The 20,103-nt window shown below is 36.4% G+C and overlaps 1 long non-coding RNA gene across 1 annotated transcript; it reads left to right on the top strand.

The window, feature by feature from the left end:
- The first annotated feature begins 14,063 nt into the window (after positions 1 to 14,063).
- On the top strand, positions 14,064 to 15,176 carry LOC126911351 (uncharacterized). Its single transcript, XR_007705889.1, has 2 exons — positions 14,064 to 14,307; positions 14,732 to 15,176. It is a non-coding gene; the product is annotated as an uncharacterized LOC126911351 (long non-coding RNA).
- The last annotated feature ends 4,927 nt before the right edge of the window (positions 15,177 to 20,103 follow it).

Genomic DNA, 20,103 nt, shown 5'->3' with positions numbered 1-20,103 from the left:
GCCCTGGTATATTGTATGTGTATGTAAACAAAATAGCACTAAAAATGTAACCAATCTTAATCGAAAATTTTGTTGTTGAATTGACCTAAATTTTTTGTCAAAAATCTGATACAAATATTTATATGTATCAGACACACATATAAATGACCACACATTGATCTTAATCCAAAGATTTGGAATTGAGTTCAGAGAGATATTAAATTCGGTCGTAAATGTGTTATTTATACTTGGTAAATATTGTAATCAAATAAAATACTTTTTAAGAAGCTTAGCTATAATTTTTAAATTTTTAGTGGATGAATCATCAAAATTGGATGATCCAATGAGTCCCACCTTGGGCGAGGCGAGAGGGAGTGTCAGACTCTTGCTGACTTAAAACAGCCCCGTTCCTACCCCAGCTTTTCTGAAACCAAGGATGATATACGGCAGGTCACTCGCCGGTTGAAGTACTAAGTAATGATGCAACAATTAATGAAGACTTGATAAGAAATTCAGCCTTGAAAACCCCCAGGTTACAACCAGGATGCACAGATTCTGGCATTTCATTCATGAATCATAAATATTCATTGACTAATCACATTTTTAATGATGATCTCATCGATATATTATCCATATCTACCAAGATTTAAATTTTTACGTGACGATAATTGATAAGTTTAAGATTATTTGTGCGATTTTATATTTTTACCTACGTTTTCCTTCCTGAAAATTAACGCCGAATGTCTTTTTGATATATTATAATGATCTTCGAGCTAGAGATCTATTTGAGCTTAGTAATAATGTCAGAATTAGTTTTTAAAATTACTACCATTTAAATCAACAGCTTACGAGTGGCCACTGCTGGCCAAAGGCCACTTCTCGCATAGAAAAAGTTTGAGCATTAGTCATCACGCTTCCTCAGTACAAGTTGGTGATTTAAAACGTGCACGAATTAGAAATCATAAGGTCCAGTTTCCTCATGATTTTTTCTCTTTCCGTTTGTCAGTGGCGTCTAAAGGTGCACGTTTACAGGCCCGCATCGTACGCATCGCACGTAACGGATTTTAGTTTGTCTTGTATAGAAACCGATACAACTGATCCGCATCATACGGACCGCATGATGCGTGCTGATGTCGTCATATGGAATTCGTACGATGCGCACAATGCGTTCCTGTGGACGCTTACCTTAAATATGCTTAGAAATTGCATATAATTCGAAAAAACTCATTATACTACCCGCATCCTCATACATAAGAACCGAGTCTCTTAAACCTCTGGACCACTACAACTTGATTCTAATATCCGACCTCCATGAAAATGCTTAAATCGAATTGATCGATTTTAGACGCAGGCGATGCCGGTGGCAAAATTCATCATCATCATCATCAGCCGAGAGACGTCCACTGCTGAACAAAGCCTCCCCCTTAGTCCTTCACGTAGAGCGACAAGCCGCCACCTGCATCTGGCAGAATTAAATTTTCTAAATGATCTTGTATTAAGGAAAAGATAATAGCCACGTGCGCGAGCGCGTAAAGCCGCGCCTTTGTTAAAAACAAGATAATTAAATATAATAGCTAGCTTTTGGCCGTGACTTTGTCCGCATGGAATAATGTCTTCCTAATTATGGGTCCTGGTCCCGGTACCTTGCTCGTACGCAGGCAAACCTGAAGCCACACCTGCACCCGCAACCGCAGAAAGACATTTTTTTTAAGCAAACATTTTATAAAAGATCGTATTTCTTTAAAAGAACGGCAACGCACCTATGACTTCTCTGGTGTTGCGGGTGTCCATGAGCGGCGCTGTACTCTATTCCATTAAAAATCATTTTTTTGGCTTTAGTGTTTTTCTAGTACTAACACTAAATATTATTTTTTTTTACATTTTCAACTTACAGAATTAACACTTCTACTGTTTTATTATATGTATGTATAGATAACATATTTTTATATTTTTGTTCCGTTCTCACACATTGTGCTGTTATCAAAAATCAGATTAGTATTCGTTTCTTCTTTAATCTTTTTATCAGTGTTGGTAAACTGAAAAATGTGATTATGACTGTTCAATTGTTAAATGAATCGATACCGTATAAAAAAAGTATACACAATAATTATAACTGCTGAAGTAAATTGCATCACACAATGGTTGACTGTCAGAGAATGCCACCCGGCATTAAGTATGCCATTGTATGATATAGGTATACAGAAGTGTAAAAATATAAATAAATAAAAAAAAAGTAGAATTTCAGAAACAAAAGAAAAATTGTGTTATTTGGAAAAAATAATGCATTCTTTTAATGTGAAAAGTGGGTGTACGTTGTATAGCGGCATTACTTGTCGTAATCAACACCTCTAGCTACCCCGGGGATTTTTTTTTAATTTCGCAGAAGTCGCACATAGACTATTGACAAACAATTCAACGGATGACGTCATAAAAATTCTACATCACACATGTGAAGTTACATGCGAAACATGGATAGAACCTCGCCTGGTCGGAGAATCCTCCTTTTCTTAAGGAAATTTACTCTCTATTCCCTAAAGTGGCGACATAATTCTCTGTTCCCTAAATCGGTATAATAAAATAAAAATTCGTCGGTGACGTCACGATATACAAGTCAATGTCGTCACACACAATTGGATACAGATATCGGGGAAAAACAAAATTTATTTTCACTGCAGTGCCTGAGTATTATAAAAATGTAATCTGTTGCTTGATAGATAATAGGGATGATGACGGGGTATGAAAATTAAATATCTATTTAGTTCATCAGTTAGGTAATAAAAAGATAATAAACACGTATTTTTTATTTTGTCATAGGTATAAGAAAAGAAGTGACGTCACGCGATATTTTAAATCCATATCTTCGAAAGTATATATTTTTTTAATAACGTTGCCTCACACTAGCATTTTCTCTTATGTCGTGGGTGCGTTTACAAACATACAAGTTCACATACACATGACACCCAGACCCGAAACAACAATTTGTGGATCACACAAAGAGTTGCTCCGTGCGGGAATCGAACCCGCTACACTAATTTATTGTATTGTTGGTTACTTTTTTAAATAATATTTAATCAACTTTAATTTCTTTGTTTGTTTTGTTAAGTAGCATGCGCACAAAAAGGATTTAGAACGATTAGGATAAAAATTATTAAAATAATCTATCAACTGATTTGACTCATCCAAAGCCAGACATAAGTTAAAACTGATAACCATATCTGAATCAGATTGAAAACAGTGGCTTGCAAAAATAGGCATTTTATCATTCAGTCTCGTGTGTAACTGATACTTATGTTATAGCACCTAAGTGGTTATCGACCTCACTGTTATCGCAGCGGTAAATTCCCTCTTTGGAAAATGGCTAATGAGACGCTTTTTTATTGAGGGGGGAAAATCCAACGACTTCTCTCGCCAGGGCGAGGCGAGAGGGAATATCAGACTCTTACTGAGTAAAAACCACCCCGTTCCTACTCCTGCTTGTCGAGCCGGAGCCCCGGTAAGCCCGCTAAAGGCGTCCTCAACCCGCCTGACGCTGGTGCTTTCTGATCCATGGCAGTTTCGGAAGGTACCTACTACCTACGTGTTTCGGATTCAGAGGCAGGTAACGCCCGGGTGTCTTCACTGTAAGGACCAACTGGAGTATACGATGCAACATACGGTGACCGTGTGCCCGGCTGGGGCAAAGCACCGTTGCTGCAAGCGATTTGCTTTGGTGTCCTATCACAATCAGCTCTGAACCAAGCCACGGTGAGGAACGTAATTTAGCAACTACCTAAACATGTAAGCACAAACTGGGAAACACGTTGGGAAATCGGGGATTGGGAAGGTTGAGAATTTTGGTAATTGGGCCTCCGGTAACCTTACTCACAAAACGAAACACAACGCAAGTGTTGTTGCACATCAGTTTTCTGTAAAGCCGTGATATCACTCCGGACGAGCCGGCCTATTGGTGCCGAAGCATGGCTCTCCCACACTTGAGTCTATCAATACGCTAATGTATAATTTTAAGCGATACCTCACGTAAAAACTAAAGTAAAACAGTAATCTAAATACCTACAGCACAAAGTACACCTGTTATCAGATACCTCAATACATTTCTCTTAGCTATCTCCACATTGTACCACGGAGAGATCCCTGGAGAGATTTGGAAAATTTTATCAAAGGCACGGCTTTGCGTTTGCAAATTATAAGGACTTTTCAAAGGCAAAGGAACAGAATAGGCCTCTAAGATGTAAAGATTAAAAAAATTAGGTCCAGTCAACATTCAAGGCATCAGGAATTAAAAATTCAAGCACCAAAATACCTAGAAAATATATTTATATTTAAAACTAAATCAATACATATTTTTACACTTGGAAATTCGAATGAAAAAAGCATTGTTATATAATAAAAATACTCATTAATTTGAACATAATGTCGTCAAACTTTCGATAATATGAATTTGCAGAAAGAAAGACGCAAATATTGCAGTACATTCAAAGATAAGTACTTATATTTTGATATTAGTTAAAATTTCGGACCATTTGGGACCATTGGATACTTCGAAGATTCAGTTTCTAATTAGCATTAAATTATAAAAAGAAACTCAAAATTAAGCAGTAAAAATGGGGGTCCTTAATAATTTAACTTACTTAATAACAAAAAGATATCTAGGTATGTATTTAAAAAGTAGCCAGATTTTAGGATTTTTTTCTATAACCTACAATGAATATAAATCATACATTTAACCATAACACTCAGACCGGGAACAACATTTTTCCTATCACCATAAATACGAAAAGGAAAGTTTTGGCAAGTAATACAAAGTTTTTATGACGTAACCCACAAATATAAGGTGATAGAATGAAGTGTGTAATGCTCAAACTTTTGTAGGAAACTTCTTTGACAATGTGTTTCAGTGTATTCTCTACTCTATATAAAGCTGAAGAGTTTGTTTGTTTGAACGTGCTAATGTCCGGAATATCACGAAAAGAGGACTTCCTTTTTAAAAGGCCGGCAACGCATCTGTCACTCCTCTGGTGTACATGGGCAGTGCTGATCGCTTACCATCGGGTGACTCATCTGCTCGTTTGCCTCCTATTCCATAAAAAAAACTACTTGGTTCGAATTGAATTAATTATTTTTGTGTCAGATAGTCCATTTGTCAAGCACGGTTATAGGCTATAAAACATCACGCTATGAACAACAGGAGCCGAGCAGAGCGGGTGAAACTGAGCGTAAGTAACTAATCGTTAATAATCTAATTTTATGTAAAGTTCTCGCAAAGCAGGAGAAGAAACGGGATGGTTTTCAGTCAATAAGAGACACACTTTCTCGCCTTACCCAAGGTGGGAAAAGACATTGGATGATTTTCTTCCCTCAAAAAAAAAAAAGGGAATCTTACCTGAGATCCCATACTTACAAACATTCTACCAAAACGAGGCAATCAACATGTTTTTAATTAGACCTCAAATATCATATCAGTAATGATATAATAATAATATTTATACCTAAAGAAAACAGTTTGCTACTTTATCTACAACCAGGTATATAAAGAAATCTTCATAATATTATTGTAATGTATAATAAAGTGTGTTGTGAATAAGGTTTAAATTACTGAAGCAATAATGCCGGGAACATGGCAGGCTGAATAAACGGGGACACTCGGGCGAAAATGAAACACTACGTATAGGGTTGTTACGGGCATTTGTTGGTGTCTAAATAATGTTTGAGTGAGAACAGACCTTGGGCCAGTAGTGGCCACTTATAGGCTGATGAAGTGTGAAATAATAGTTTTGCCTTATTAACCGTCAATCTTATGCCTGTAAGATAAAATAGGTGACGTTTGATAACATTTTGTTTTTTACCAATCTTATAAGTACAAGGTACAAAATACAAGGTGTTAATTTAGGTGCTACATCTTGGTTTTAGTTAAGGATAGTTTCAGGAAATAAACTGGATACAAAAAGCAAATAAAAGAGACGATTAGAATTTACTGGAGAAGACCTTTACTTATATTCCTATCAACAAAAATATTGAAGATTAAGGAGTTATTGGCTCGACTAGAGTGATACTATGGCTTCAGAAAAAAACGGAAGTGAAACCATGTTTGCATTATGTTTCGTTGTGTAAGGTTATCGGAGGCCCCTTCCCACGCCCTGATTCCGCAACAACCCTTAATTTCCTAACGCCCAAAAGGCCAGCAACGTACTTGTAACGTCTCAGGTGTGTAAGGTGTCCATGGGCGGCGGCAATTGCTTGCCATCAGGTGTTCCGTCTGCTCGTTTACTGGAATATACCATAAAAATTAAGATAAGTTATAGTTTCTATTATTACTTGATCATAGAATTTTTTTATTCTATGATCAAGTAATAATAGAAACTATTGCTCGTTGCTCCAAATTATTACTATTTACGACTTTAAACAGATAAAAACCCATTATATTTAAAACTACTACACTGTAGCAACCCTAGGGCTTAATATTCATCTTGGCTCAAAACGTCTTGCTGCCGACAGGTATCGCGCAAAAAACGTTTTCATAGCAAATATTAGGTTTTTGGCGGTAGGCCTTATTAATCTTTATTTAAATCTGCTTTTATTTCAGGCTATATTGCTGAGAATCCTAGTTTCGATTTTCGGTTTGGGAAAACGATTTATTATTGTCTACAATCAGTCTTTCTGTCTAGAAGACAGAGTATACATTTCCTTATGAAAATAAAAAATATTTGTATACTTATGTCTAATATTTTTAAATAATCTACAAAACAGATAATATAGTGAAAAGTAGTCACCTATCTAGCAATATCAAATTGATAATAAGACACACACAACGTCACGCCTTTTTTCCCCGAAGGGATAGGCAGAGGTGCACATTACGGTACGTAATGCCGCTATACAATGTACACCCACTTTTTCACCATTTGTATTATAAGTCCCATGTAATAGGGGGTGAGCCTAATGCCATATACTGGACACAATTCCAGACTCCGTGTTACCACCGAGAAATTTTTCGAAAATCCAAAAAAAAACCCGGTAGTACTTTGCTCGACCCGGGATTCGAACCCGAGACCCCTGGCCCGGCAGTCACACTTGTCATCACTTGACCAACGAGGCAGTCAACGTTAATTCGAATTTATCTTATTTTATTCTTCAGAGTCATTGGCTTACTAAAAGAACTTAGAACATTCAAAGCTATCATAATTATTGCAAACACGAACGTGAATCATTAGAAAATACAGCCTACCGCAATAGAACCGTATATCCCTAATTGACCCTGCAAATAATTTCAATGCACCGCCAAGCCAAATTTCCGGTGGAAACCAGTTTAAGCCGATTCACACACGGGTTCAAACCAACTCCGTAATAAAGTTTTAGGGTCCAAATTACATTAGAGCTTATTAACAAACTTCTATTATCATATTAGGTAGCCACTGTTGTGAGTGACGGTTAATTTTCAACTTTATAGCCTTCTTGGTAATTGAATTTGATTTTGGTGGATGAGATTTTTGGTCTGAGCTAAATTTGGTTTAAATTTTCTTATCTACAGTGTGATATAATAAAATTTAATTCATGTCCTTTGATGTTTTAATAACGTAGGGATTCATTAAGTTTAATAGTTTTTTTAAGTCTGAACCTCGTTTTTCAGTCTAGCCTATCATCTAGACTGGGCCCGGATGTAACTGCGACTGCGGGCACAGTTGCCAGATCGATAAAATTTTAATATTTGTTTTCTGGCAAACTAAGGCCATTCCATCAACGATAGCAAAAATTTTTTTGCACATTGCTAATGATTGCATAAGACTAAACTCAGACGAAAAATTGTTTAAACTAAGTAATAATTAAGGAAATATACTTTGATTAAAAAATACCTAGATTTATTTGTGATTTACTTAATATATTTACTTTTTTATATTTACGTAACTGTAAATAAACTATTTTGACCTTTTTCTTTATTACAAGTAGCACGTACGTGCGTAACTTCATGCCTGTCCACCAAGGGGGTAGGCAGAGATAATGAACCGCCAATTGCTACGACTCTTACATAACTCTTTCGCTTCATCAACAGTCATCAGTCATCATAGTCAATCTATAGTTATATAGCACCTACTATAGTTACTGAATTGTATTAACAATTTAATAAAAAATGCACCAATTAAAACCGTTCTCTAAAGTTCTTTGCCTGACAAGTTGGTCGCAAATAAAAGATAAATGCAGGTTATACAGAGATCGCGACAAAAAGACAAATATGTATCGTCAAATTACTGATACTGTGGAGTTGTGAACGAAAGCTTATCTCGATACAATAAAATAAAATAAAATCATTTTCCCATCTAACTATTTCTTTTACGATACCTGATTGTCTTGAAGAAATTGCTATCAGTGATAACACCGCCTTTGTATCCATTATCTTAATTGTTGATTCTCTTTTTGTTTTATTTTTTATTAATGGTGTACGGTACTATAAAGATTTATCTATCTATCATTTTCAGTATACTATGTTTTAAAAAGCCGACTATAATCACCTCTTTTTTTAGTCGGTTAATAATAAAGTTAACTATTATGTTAAATACAGCTGTGGACTACCTAGCGGGTTACAGGGGCTCCGGGTTGAAAAGCAGGAGTCTTACTCCTGCTTTTCTCGAGGGTGAATGACCAAAACTCAGCCATATTGCCTCACAAAAATTTATAAGTTAAGCCTTTAACTGCCATCAGAAAACTGTTGAAGGCAAATCCACCACTAACCTAGGTCACCGGTGACCTACGTGGCAGTTAACGTGTTAAAATCACTCCCCAAACATACACAACAACACATGCAATCTTATATATGTACATATACTGTCACAGGTCAAACTGAGAATCTAATTCTTCTCTGGATCACTTAATTTGACTCCACACATACTTCTCAGGACCCTTATTTCTACCGCACTAATCCTGCTTTCATGCTTCTTCTGTCACACCCATGATTCACTACCATTCTTATTTAGGAGTCTGTTAATTAATGAAATAACCTGAATTGAACCCAAATGAAAATCTAGTTCCATTTATATCCCACAAAACAATATACTTAGAACATAACATACACAATAGACAATAAGATTTGATCTCTCGAATGAAACTATTGATCCCAATATAATCTGACGCTAGACTGTACTAATTTGTCTATACTCAGTAATTGACTTAGACAGAGGCGGTTGTTCTAAATATATTATGTGTATCTTTGTTCATTCTGTTATGTACTAAAGTTAGGCTAGATTGGGATTATACCAATTATAATAGGACATGTGCACATCAAGGTATACCTTGGTATACAGGTATACATAACCCACTGCCGGCGGTCCTTTGGGGCCACGGACGCATAGGGTGGTGACCTCAGAGAAGACGGTGGCACATTGGTCACGTGCTGCCGTGCAACTTGCACCGGGGTGGTTTTAGTGAGGTAAAAATCTTAGTCTTTTATCCCCAAAATCTAGGCGCCTTTTGAAGGTCTCCGTCATCAAAAAAAAAAAGGTATACTGTATATAATGGTCTCGCTTTGTATAATCTTTCCACACATTCGACGACGGTTAGTTTATACTGGTTATGTGTAGTTTGATGTGCAGGTATGTATAATAAATGTATGTCTTTAAGGATAAGTTTTGACTGGTTTAAGGTGGAAAATATTTATAGAAACATTAGAAATTTCTAGGTGAAATAATTATAATCTTATTTATATGGTATGTATAAGCCGGTAAATAATGCACGTTTCTTCACCGTCACTTTCGGGCGTTTGTAATAGTCGAACTATAACGATGAAATTTAATAACACTAAGAATTATTGAAAGCTAATAAACACAGTTTTCCTTCAGTCCAAAACAAAACAAATCCCAGAATTCACTTCGACAAAAACAAAAAAGAAAAAAAAAAGATTACTTATAAAACAATAAAAAAAAATCTATCGTCAACATTACAAAACTTTTATTTTAAACGTCGAGCCTCGAGGAATTAATTGTATTGAAACTTTTTTTTAAGGAAAATACGTCAGTGAAATTCGAAAGAATGAGAGAAGAGAGAAATACGAAAATACGCGAAGTTTTTCGATTCCGTACGGATCTTAACTTTCACTTATTTCTGTGACTTGTCGGCGAAGGAATTTCATGTTTTCCTTTTTAAACGGGCCTTAATTTATACCGTGTTTCGACGTGATTTAGAGGGGAAGAGTGTTCAAGATTGAAAAGTGTGGTAGCGAATTGATTTTCCTGGTTATAGATGGTCCTATTTTTTAAACCGATTAAAAAAAGGATGAGGTTCTTAGTTTGACATGTATGTTTGTCTGCGACTATCTCCCATTTGACTGAATGGATTTTGAAAAGTGTTTGTTACACTTGGGAGCAGCATTAATGATAATAATTTAAAAAGAAAGCTGAAGCCAGTTTTAAACATGGTTTAACAAAATATATTAATCATATGTTATATTTTTAGAGAACCATGACACCAGTGGTCTTTAATTAACCTGAACCTTTTAAACTGTAATCTCCAACTTTTAAACGGTTAACTATCTTAGGAAGTGTATGCCCACAGTCTAGCTGTGGACTGTCTCAGACTATCGATGACGTTGATGACGTAATAATACTTCACTTTGCTTTACTGAACTATAGAACTACATATATCTATACTAATAATATTATAAAGCTGAAGAGTTTGTTTGTTTGTTTGTTTGTTTGAACGCGCTAATCTCCAGAACTACTGGTCCGATTTGAATAATTATTTTTGTGTTGAATAGTGCATTTATCGAGGAAGGCTATAGGCTATAAAACATCACGCTACGATCAATAGGAGCTGAGCAGAGCGGGTGAAACCGCGCGGAAGTAGCTAGTTACATATAACCACTTATTTTTTATTCTATTTCTTTTTTGTGTGTCTGTCAATTTCTTTGTGTCTGTTATTGTTTGTACTGAATAAATGTTTTATCTATCTATCTATCTATCTATCTATCTATAGTACTATAATCAACATCATCCTCAACGTGAAGACGTCCACTGACGGACAAAGGCCTCCCCTTAGCTCTCCACGTCAATCGACAGCTCGCCACCTGCATCCACTGGCTCCCAGCGACTCTATAATTGACTGTCTACTATAACAGACTAACAACACCAATTCATTTGTAGATTCATTTTAGATGGCCTATGCCTAAATGGCGTACGAAAATTTCCTCTAATCCATAAATTAACCTTTACAAATCTATTTTAACAAAATATCATTTAGTTTTATACTAGAAAGTAATCGAGTAAGTTCTATAAAACCGATATCTAAAATATATTAAAAGAAAAACCACGGAATGACCAGTGAATGTCAATGTATAAGAATAAGAAGTTGTCCAAACTAATAACTAGCCTTTGTGTCGGTAGACCTAAGAAATTCGTCAAGAGCGAACCAAATGTTTAAAGAGGTTTCGTACTTCGACGTAAACAGTCCACTACTGTCCCCTAACGGTAAATTTCAATAAACTATCTTCATATCTATAGAATTGCTTACTAGAGATACAATTTTGACATAAGCTCCATATCTAATGTGTCAAAACTGTATCTTTAGTAAGCAAATCTACAAGATAGGTTATTGTAATTTACCGTTAGTATGAGTTTGATTTACGTTTAAAGTAATCAAAACAAAAGCGCGTCTGGCGCTGTGATTGGCGTGAATGAACCAACCAATCAGAGCATCGAAAACGCTCTCGTTTCGTTTTCGTTCAACGTAAAGCAAACTCGTACTCTAAGGATACTGAACTATGGACCTCCTTATACTTAAATAGTCAAAGTTAAAGTTAAAGCTTTTCTTTCAATTAATCCAAAATTAGGCACTTTTAAAATATCAAATTGAATTGTCCGTCAGTCTGAAGAATGAACAAGAAACTGCATAGATCCGCTTTTCAAAAAACAATACTCTTAAATTCCTAACCCCCAATAGACCGGCAACGCACTTGTAAAACCCTCTGGGGTTTCGGGTAACCATTGGCAGCGGCGATTACTTACCATTAGGTGATCCATCTGCTCGTTTAAACCGGCTTATACCACATAAAAAAAACAAACAAAAATATAAATGTATACAGTGACGTTTCAAATAAAAGGACCTTTTCCTCAAAGAACTCTAAAAACGAAAATAACAAAATACCTTCGGATCACATAACGTCTTTAGGTAACATCTAAGAAACTATTTTCAAAGATATTTCTCTTTTCATTCATTCGGCATTTACGTTGTTTGTAGATACGGCTTATCAAGTTTATACAAAACCAGTTTATCATGGTCTTGCTTTGTATGATCTCTCCGCTGATACGAGGGTCAGGTTATACTGGTTCTGTGTAGCTTGATATGTAGCTGTTTGTACTTTGATACCTGACCGAATTGAGAAATACCAGACAGATCACAAACTTGTGGGTTGTGGCCGAGTTACGACCTTTTTCAGTGGAAAACTTTTATAGTTACGGCCCCTCTTTGTTAGAGAATCGAATGAAATGATATATGTATTTACTTATATCTATGTTACTACTATACTGATTATAGTTTTTCGTGCTACTGTCGGCACAGCGGTAGTAATTAAAGAACCTGGTAGAGGGTAAGCGGTAGTGATAATTTTAATACGAATAATTATCTGAAATAATAATTGACTGCACGATTGACGCGGCTGGGCAACTCGCTGCCATACAACGGGTATTTAGCGGGTTCGAATCCCAAAGAGAGCAATTCTTTGTGTGATCCACAATTTGTGATGTGCACCTATATGAAGTTGTTTGTTTGGAAACGCATCTACGATACAGTAGCTAAATCCTAGTGTGGAAAAGCACCGTAAGGAGACAAATGTATTTATAGCTACCATTCTCTCACTCATCTTTCAGGAGCGCAGATGTCCTAACTAGTATTTGATAATAATAATAATTCCATGACTTCTCTCGCCTTGGGCGAGGCAAAAGAGAGTGTCAGACTCTTACTGACTAAAAACAACCCCGTTCCTACTCATGCTTTTCGAGCCGGAGCCCCGGTTACCCGCTAGGCAGTCTGCAGCTCCGGGTCGGCATCAGCCCTGCTGGGCCCCATCCTCATGGCTCTTTGAGATGCATGCGGAACGCAATGCGCCACACACACGGTTCGGTTCTGGTCGGGCGGCGAGTTACCCTTGCTCGCCGTCCGCAGACCCGCACTTACGGTGGCCGGAGATCGTCCCGCGAACATAATTCCATAACAATCCATTTATCAATATTTAGATTCATTATTGTTTAGCAGCCTTCATAAGTTTAACTGTTTAGTATAACCTTCTTCGTAAAAGAAAACAATACAACAGTAATTATCTATCAAAGAAAGTTTCTCATAACAACCCGTTGTGCCTTTCATAACAGGCCTGAAGATTATTATTATTTATCATTAAACTCTATACTAAACTATTGTAATAACATAACATTAAGAAAGTTACTTAGTGTGGGAGAGCCATGTTTCGGCACGAATGGGCCGGCTCGACCGGAGTGATACTACGGCCTCACAGAAAACTGACGTGAAATAACGCTTGCGTTGTATTAGTGAGGTAAACGAACGCTCAATTACACCCATACTCAATCTTTCCAATCCCTGATTCCCCAACAACCCTTAAATTCCTAACCCCCAAAAGACAACGCACTTGTAACGCCTCTGGTGTTTCGGGTGTCCATGGGCGGCAGCGATTACCATCAGGTGATTCGTGTACTCGTTTTATACGAGTATGTGCGACTTCTGTCACCTGTCATTTAACATGTGTCGCCACAGGACCAAATTAACTATGTGCAACACTATTTTATGTTTCGACTAGCGACCCTCCCCAGCTTCGCATGGGTGCAATGGTGATATATTATGCATGTATTATACATATAAACCTTCCTCTTGAATCACTCAATCTGTTAAAAAACTGCATCAAAATCTGTTGCCCTACGCAACGGATTTTGATGCGGTTTTTTTAAAGATTTAAGCATACAAAGGGACATTTTGCGCAGAAGGCATACGGCGCCCTGCGTGTCCAATATAATAATGCGTTTAGGATACTATTGGGGCTGTCGTGGCGCTGTAGTGCGTCCACTATGTTTGCAGAGGCGCGCACAGACGACTTCTACCATGGATAAAAGAAAGAGACTGGATTGGCCTTGTGGGCGGGCCACGCGCGCCGAGGGTGCGAGCGAACGTGCATACCGCTGTCATAACGCCCAAATGTTCATACTTACCGGCTAGCAATCGTTGTCATGTTTTGACAGCGTACGTATCTCCGCAAAAATATTATATTATGCCGTCTTGCGCTATTATAACGTGTCGGAAAAGAAGCCAGGTGTGTAGCATAGCACGAGAAGGAATTTCTTTTCACCGGTAAGTCCAAAAACATAAAAATACTTGTGATATTTGTAATTATAACATTAGCATTATGAAATTTATAGACAAAAACGATATAATCGCAAGCAGACTAATAGTAATACATTGCTTGCGATAGATGAGTACAATCTTGCACTACGTGAAAAATCGCGCAATGTATTACGTCCATCGCGAGAGTCCCGAGTACCGAAACAAAAGTTCATTTCCTTCAAAATCTATGACATCGATAGTGTTGGGCAAATTTGTAATCAATGTCGATTGTTACTATGATACAGTCTATTATAATCAATAGCACACTTTATAATTAAAATAATAAGTATTATTTATTACGACTAATTAGTAATATAGATTTTGAGTGAGTTTTATGTTTTTTTTTTTATATAGAATGTGACATATGATTTATTTTAATATTATGTTTTAGGTTTCCAACAGATCCAGGTGTAAGAAAATTGTGGATTGACACAACTGGTAGAATTAATTGGATTCCTACTAAATGTAGCATATTTCGTTATAAATATAACTATAACCATGTTATTTCAATGTGTTCTGTACTTTATACAAATTTATTGTAAATGTGAGAGCCCTGTAATTAGCTAAAATGACAATGCCAGAATCTCTATAGAGCTTTGCCCCACCAAAAAATATATTGTACAGGCATGCCAAATGTAGCATTCAATTGCTGCTCTATTAGTGATAACTAAAAACATGATTAAAAGCCTTTAGAGCTTGCGGTTTCTATATAAATCTAAGAACAAAATATTACATTTAGGTTAAGTACCAGTTTAGATTAATTGCAGTTATAATGGTAGAAATAATTAAATTAAGTGCTTTATATTATTACAATGCTATCATAGGGGGTTTAGCTATGGAAGGAAGGAATTTCATCACCAATATCACCTTTAGTAATCCTACTTTTAATTCATAGTCATAACGAAACAACAATGTAAACAGAACAGACAGAGCGAATGTCAAATAATGACTTTTTGGACGTAACTGACACACGCACGCCAATGACGTTTCGTTACATCTAATCACTAACGTTCAAACACGAAATAATAATTAGAATATGCATTCATTATAATATATATTATAAAAAAATTAATTAACTAACAGTATGTATTTATACCAAATTCATATTAAAATCCGTACACATGACATTAATAAATCCTTTTTTTATTGAATGACTCTTTGTGTTCCTTTTGCAAGCGTACTAAGAAACGCAGATGGTCGCGATATATATATATAATACAGGAAGCAGGCCTTGGGTTTTTAAATTCTTTTTATTTCCAATTTTTATCCGCAACTTTATCAGGATAATAATTAAGTAACCAAACGTCTTATTTTCATTGCATAATATTGATTAATTTTACATTTCTTGTACATTGATGAAATTAAGTGGGGCAGGATCTGGCATTGTCATTTAATTAGACTAGTAGAATGCATTTGTGTCAGCTTAGAGTTGTCATGCTCACTCAAAGGTCTCATTGGCGGTGGCACGGGCATTGGATCGTTCGATTCCCTGCAACATGGTTGAGTTGGACGGTGCTGGTGTACGTGCCATGTTGGTGAACGAGCGCTGTCAACTGGGACTGGTCAGCTCCAGACTGTATTAATTTTGTAGTTCTTAAGGTTTTTTTCTCTCGCTTTGACTGAATATTAGTTTTACATTGTTCTCACATAGTTGAAGCAATCGATGCAAAGAAAAGCAATGTAATCAAGAATTGTATTGTGAATCTGATTGAAAAAGATCGAATGAACAGATCTTCGTTCTTCTCCATAGGAATCTACACTTTGGAACGAGCAAATAGCTTCACTTGAGGGCTGACCGATAGACAGATATTATTAATATTGTTATATTTACTTTGATGTTCAAAAGTGCCTATGATTTAATTTTTTTACTGATTTTTAAAATTCAGTTATGTATTTTTTATTTATTTTACTTTTATTACTTGGTTTCTATTTCGCATGAATACAATTTCACAATATTCAACAATACTTGTAAAACAAAAACAAGATTACTTAAATTTTATCGATATCAACAATCGACCTTTCTCTCGCCCTAGCATACATGAGTTTTTATGCGTGTTAGAGTGTACGTCAAATGCAGTCATTGCGATTGTGTGACAACCAATAGCAAATTCGAGATTTAAATGTGTGTTATTTATTTGTGGGGGTAATCCGCTCAGACATTGGTCTCTTGCTTGTAGTGAAATTAAAGGGTGGGAGAAACGGCGACACGCGTTCTGATACAAATCAGGAACTATTTCATTTCTACTCTCTTTAAATGTTCTGTGACTTCTACGCCATTATAAGAAAGAGGACCGCCTCCATAGCAGGCCGGCTACGCACTGCCTCCAATGGTCTCCTAAGCGTGTTCTCAGATAGGTGGGACTCCCCTCTGCTGCGCCACTGGGTGAAGATCCACACCACTTAATATTACATTTAACTTTTATTAATTTGTTTCTAATTACTAACACTAGTTTTTAAGTTTTCTTGTTACTACTAACATTTATGGACACAATAAGTCTGAAATAAAATAAATGAATGAATGAATGAATAGGGACAGAGAAAGCGACTTTGTTTTATACTATGTAGTGAAGTGCTGCAACAAAGTAGTTAAGATACTAGTTACTACTTACTAATAAAGAGAATAGTACCAACAAAACTAATGCACTTACACTCACTCAAGGAATGCACTAACTATGTAATAAGTGGGAAAAGACATAAAACTTCCCTAATACTGCAGATTGAGTCGCACGAAGTAGTTTCGTAGGAAACTGGATAATACTGGTTGCAACTGCTTTTAACCGGATTAATCGAGTACATTTTGATTTTGTATTTTAGTGGAGCAGGGAGGATGAAATATAATCTAGTTTAAACTGGATTTAGTATTGAACGTATACGTTCTGTAGAAAGCTTTAGATGAGCTAAAATATTGGACACTGATACAAGGAGTGGTAGAGATGCACCTGTGTTTGCACCTGTGTGTGTTTCAAGCACCAAACATATCATTCAGCTCAAAAATAATCTTAGCGCCCGTACTCACTCCAAAACGCTTGGTCTAAATTATTTTCAGGGATTAAATATAATATCATCCTCATTATTATCTTCTAAAACAACTGAAATATCTTTTCAACATCAAAGTACCTAAAATTTGTCTATTCAGTACTTAATGAACCGTACATAGGACTTAAATAACTCTAGGCGCCCCAAAATTTACAACAATACTAGTTTTCACTAAGTCCCGAAAATTTACATTATGTCCTCGAAATGGTGGCTCGACCCAAAACAGTTTGTCAAGAAAATAAACTAGTGTAGAATGTCCTAGTACATTGTATGCCTTTTCTACGTGATTAATTAGATTGCTTTAGTATGTGAGTAGGTGTTGACGACCAAAACCTAACAAGAAGTAACGAAACCATATTATTCATATTAATTAATTTTAGTTCACTTTTTACAACTAGATGGCGTTGCCGCAATTAAATTCGAGCTATGGTTTCGTTACATCGATTCACATAAGAGGCAATTTTTTATTGTATATGTCGTCGTATCGTCGTATTGTCATAATGTCGTGCTGCGACCAAACAGTCCAAATAGGTCAATCCAATGAGGTCGTGTGACCATGTTGAGATAAATAGTTCAAATATACGAACCAGCAGTTCAAGCCTAAATAGTGGTTTAATTTCAACCCTATTAGCTACAATAGGTCAACGATTACTTCGGTAATTAACATTGGTCCTTCGAGCCGGATCTTAACATAGGTCCATCGACCCTGGCTCAGACGCAGTACTGTCTGAATTTTTGAGTCCAACCGTGCCAGTGGCACACGCTCGAGTACTCGCAGTGGATTGCTGCAGCAAGAGTACTGGGCACCCCGCAGAAGCATCGTCCAGCAAGTTGACGAGCTCAGTTCCTGTGGAGTTCATCGAGTGGCCGCTGAGGGCGCCACCTTTATCATCGCAGCCCATTCTTCGAGTGATCATCAAAGCAGCTGAAGTTCCAAGTGACGCCGCAGAGGGCGCCACCTGTACCATCCGTGATCAGTGAGTGAAGTGAAAAACTGTGAGTACAATTTCCATAGAACGTAGAACAATCTTTGCCAACCTAATTTGAACTGTATTTCAAGGACAATTTTAACTTTAACAATTTCAATGTAAATTTTAGACTTAGAATAATTTGTAGATATTATTTTAGGACTTAGAATAATTTCAATAAAAACGGGGGAACGGGGAACCTATGCCCGAAATCCGCCAGAGTTTAAGTCCAAAACACTTGTAAAATTTTATGATTTATTTTGGACTTAGAAAAATTTCGATAATTTTGGACTTAGAAAATTTCGATTGTAAAAATGGAAGGTCAAATAAATGTTTTGAAGGATCTTCAGAGTGTGATTACAAAGGCATTGACTAATTATAAGAAGAGTCCTAAAGATAGACTAACTGTTGAATACATAGAAACAAGACTCGAATTATTAGAAAACGATTGGTCATCATTCAAAGATACCAAGTGTTCACTTTACAAAAACTATAAATTAGAAGATATCAGTCAAAAGGTTGCCGATATCTACGACACTACTGAAGATACCTACATAACATATAAATGTGCTATGAAGTCAGCTTTAAATAAATTAAAGGCCAAGGAACCTATAGCACCAAAAGGTAGTGAATCAAACACAACTAGAGCAACAAGTTCATTGGTTAAACTGCCAAAAATCTCCATTCCTACCTTTTCGGGGAAATATAGTGAATGGACTACATTTTATGATTTATTTACCTCTTTAGTGCATAATAATCCTTCCTTAGATAATGTACAAAAGCTTCATTATCTGAAAGGACATCTTACTGGTGAAGCTGAACAGTTAATTAGGCATACACCTATCACAGATGCAAATTATAATCAATGTTGGTTGCAACTTGAAAGGCGTTATGCCAATAAAAAGTATCTAACTAATTGTATTCTAAAAAGGTTATTCGCTCAAAAACGGTTACTCGTAGAATCAGCGTCAGGTTTGAAAGAGTTGTTAGATACAACAACTGATTGTTTGAGTGCTCTAACAAACTTAAAAATTGACGTTTCCACATGGGATGTCATAATTATTCATATTGTCACTTTTAAACTAGATCATGAAACACGCAAACAGTGGGAACTTACCATTTCTACTGACTCTAGCAACGAGTTGCCCACCTTTGATCAATTTAAGAAATTTATAGAAAGTCGGTTCCGTGCATTAGAGTTCATAGAGCCAAAGAAAGTTCACCAGGGCAGTAATATTGCACACGCTCATAGTCCAAAGGCAATGTTGGCGACAGAGACATCCAGCATGCTTTGCGAGTATTGCTCTGAGTCGCATAAACTTTGCTTTTGCAAGAAATTCGCGAAACAATCAGTGGATCATAGGCGTGAATTTGTTGCAAAGAACAAAATTTGCTTTAATTGTTTGGGCAGTAACCATACAATTTATGATTGCAAAAACAAAATGTCATGCAGAATTTGCAAAAAACGGCATCATTCCTTGTTACATCTCAACAGAGATGCCAACACAGGGAATGTTAGCCAAGGTCAAGACACTGCAACTAAGTCTGCTGTCGGTAGTAATTCAACTGACGATAGTCAGATTGTTGCTTGTTTGTCTACTGGCAAAATCTCTAAGCCAAGCCAAGTTTTGTTGGCTACTGCGCTAATTAAAGCAGAGTCCAAGACGGGTCAGTTTATAACCGTCCGAGCCCTACTTGATCAGGGGTCTCAGGCTTGTTTTATCACTGAGGCCACAGTGCAATTGCTAAGACTGAAAAA

Source organism: Spodoptera frugiperda, chromosome 13 (assembly GCF_023101765.2).
Source record: "Spodoptera frugiperda isolate SF20-4 chromosome 13, AGI-APGP_CSIRO_Sfru_2.0, whole genome shotgun sequence".
In the NCBI taxonomy this organism is placed as follows: Eukaryota; Metazoa; Arthropoda; class Insecta; order Lepidoptera; family Noctuidae; genus Spodoptera; species Spodoptera frugiperda.
Note: the sequence above shows the minus strand (reverse complement) of the source record. Positions and strands in the feature narration are given on the sequence as shown.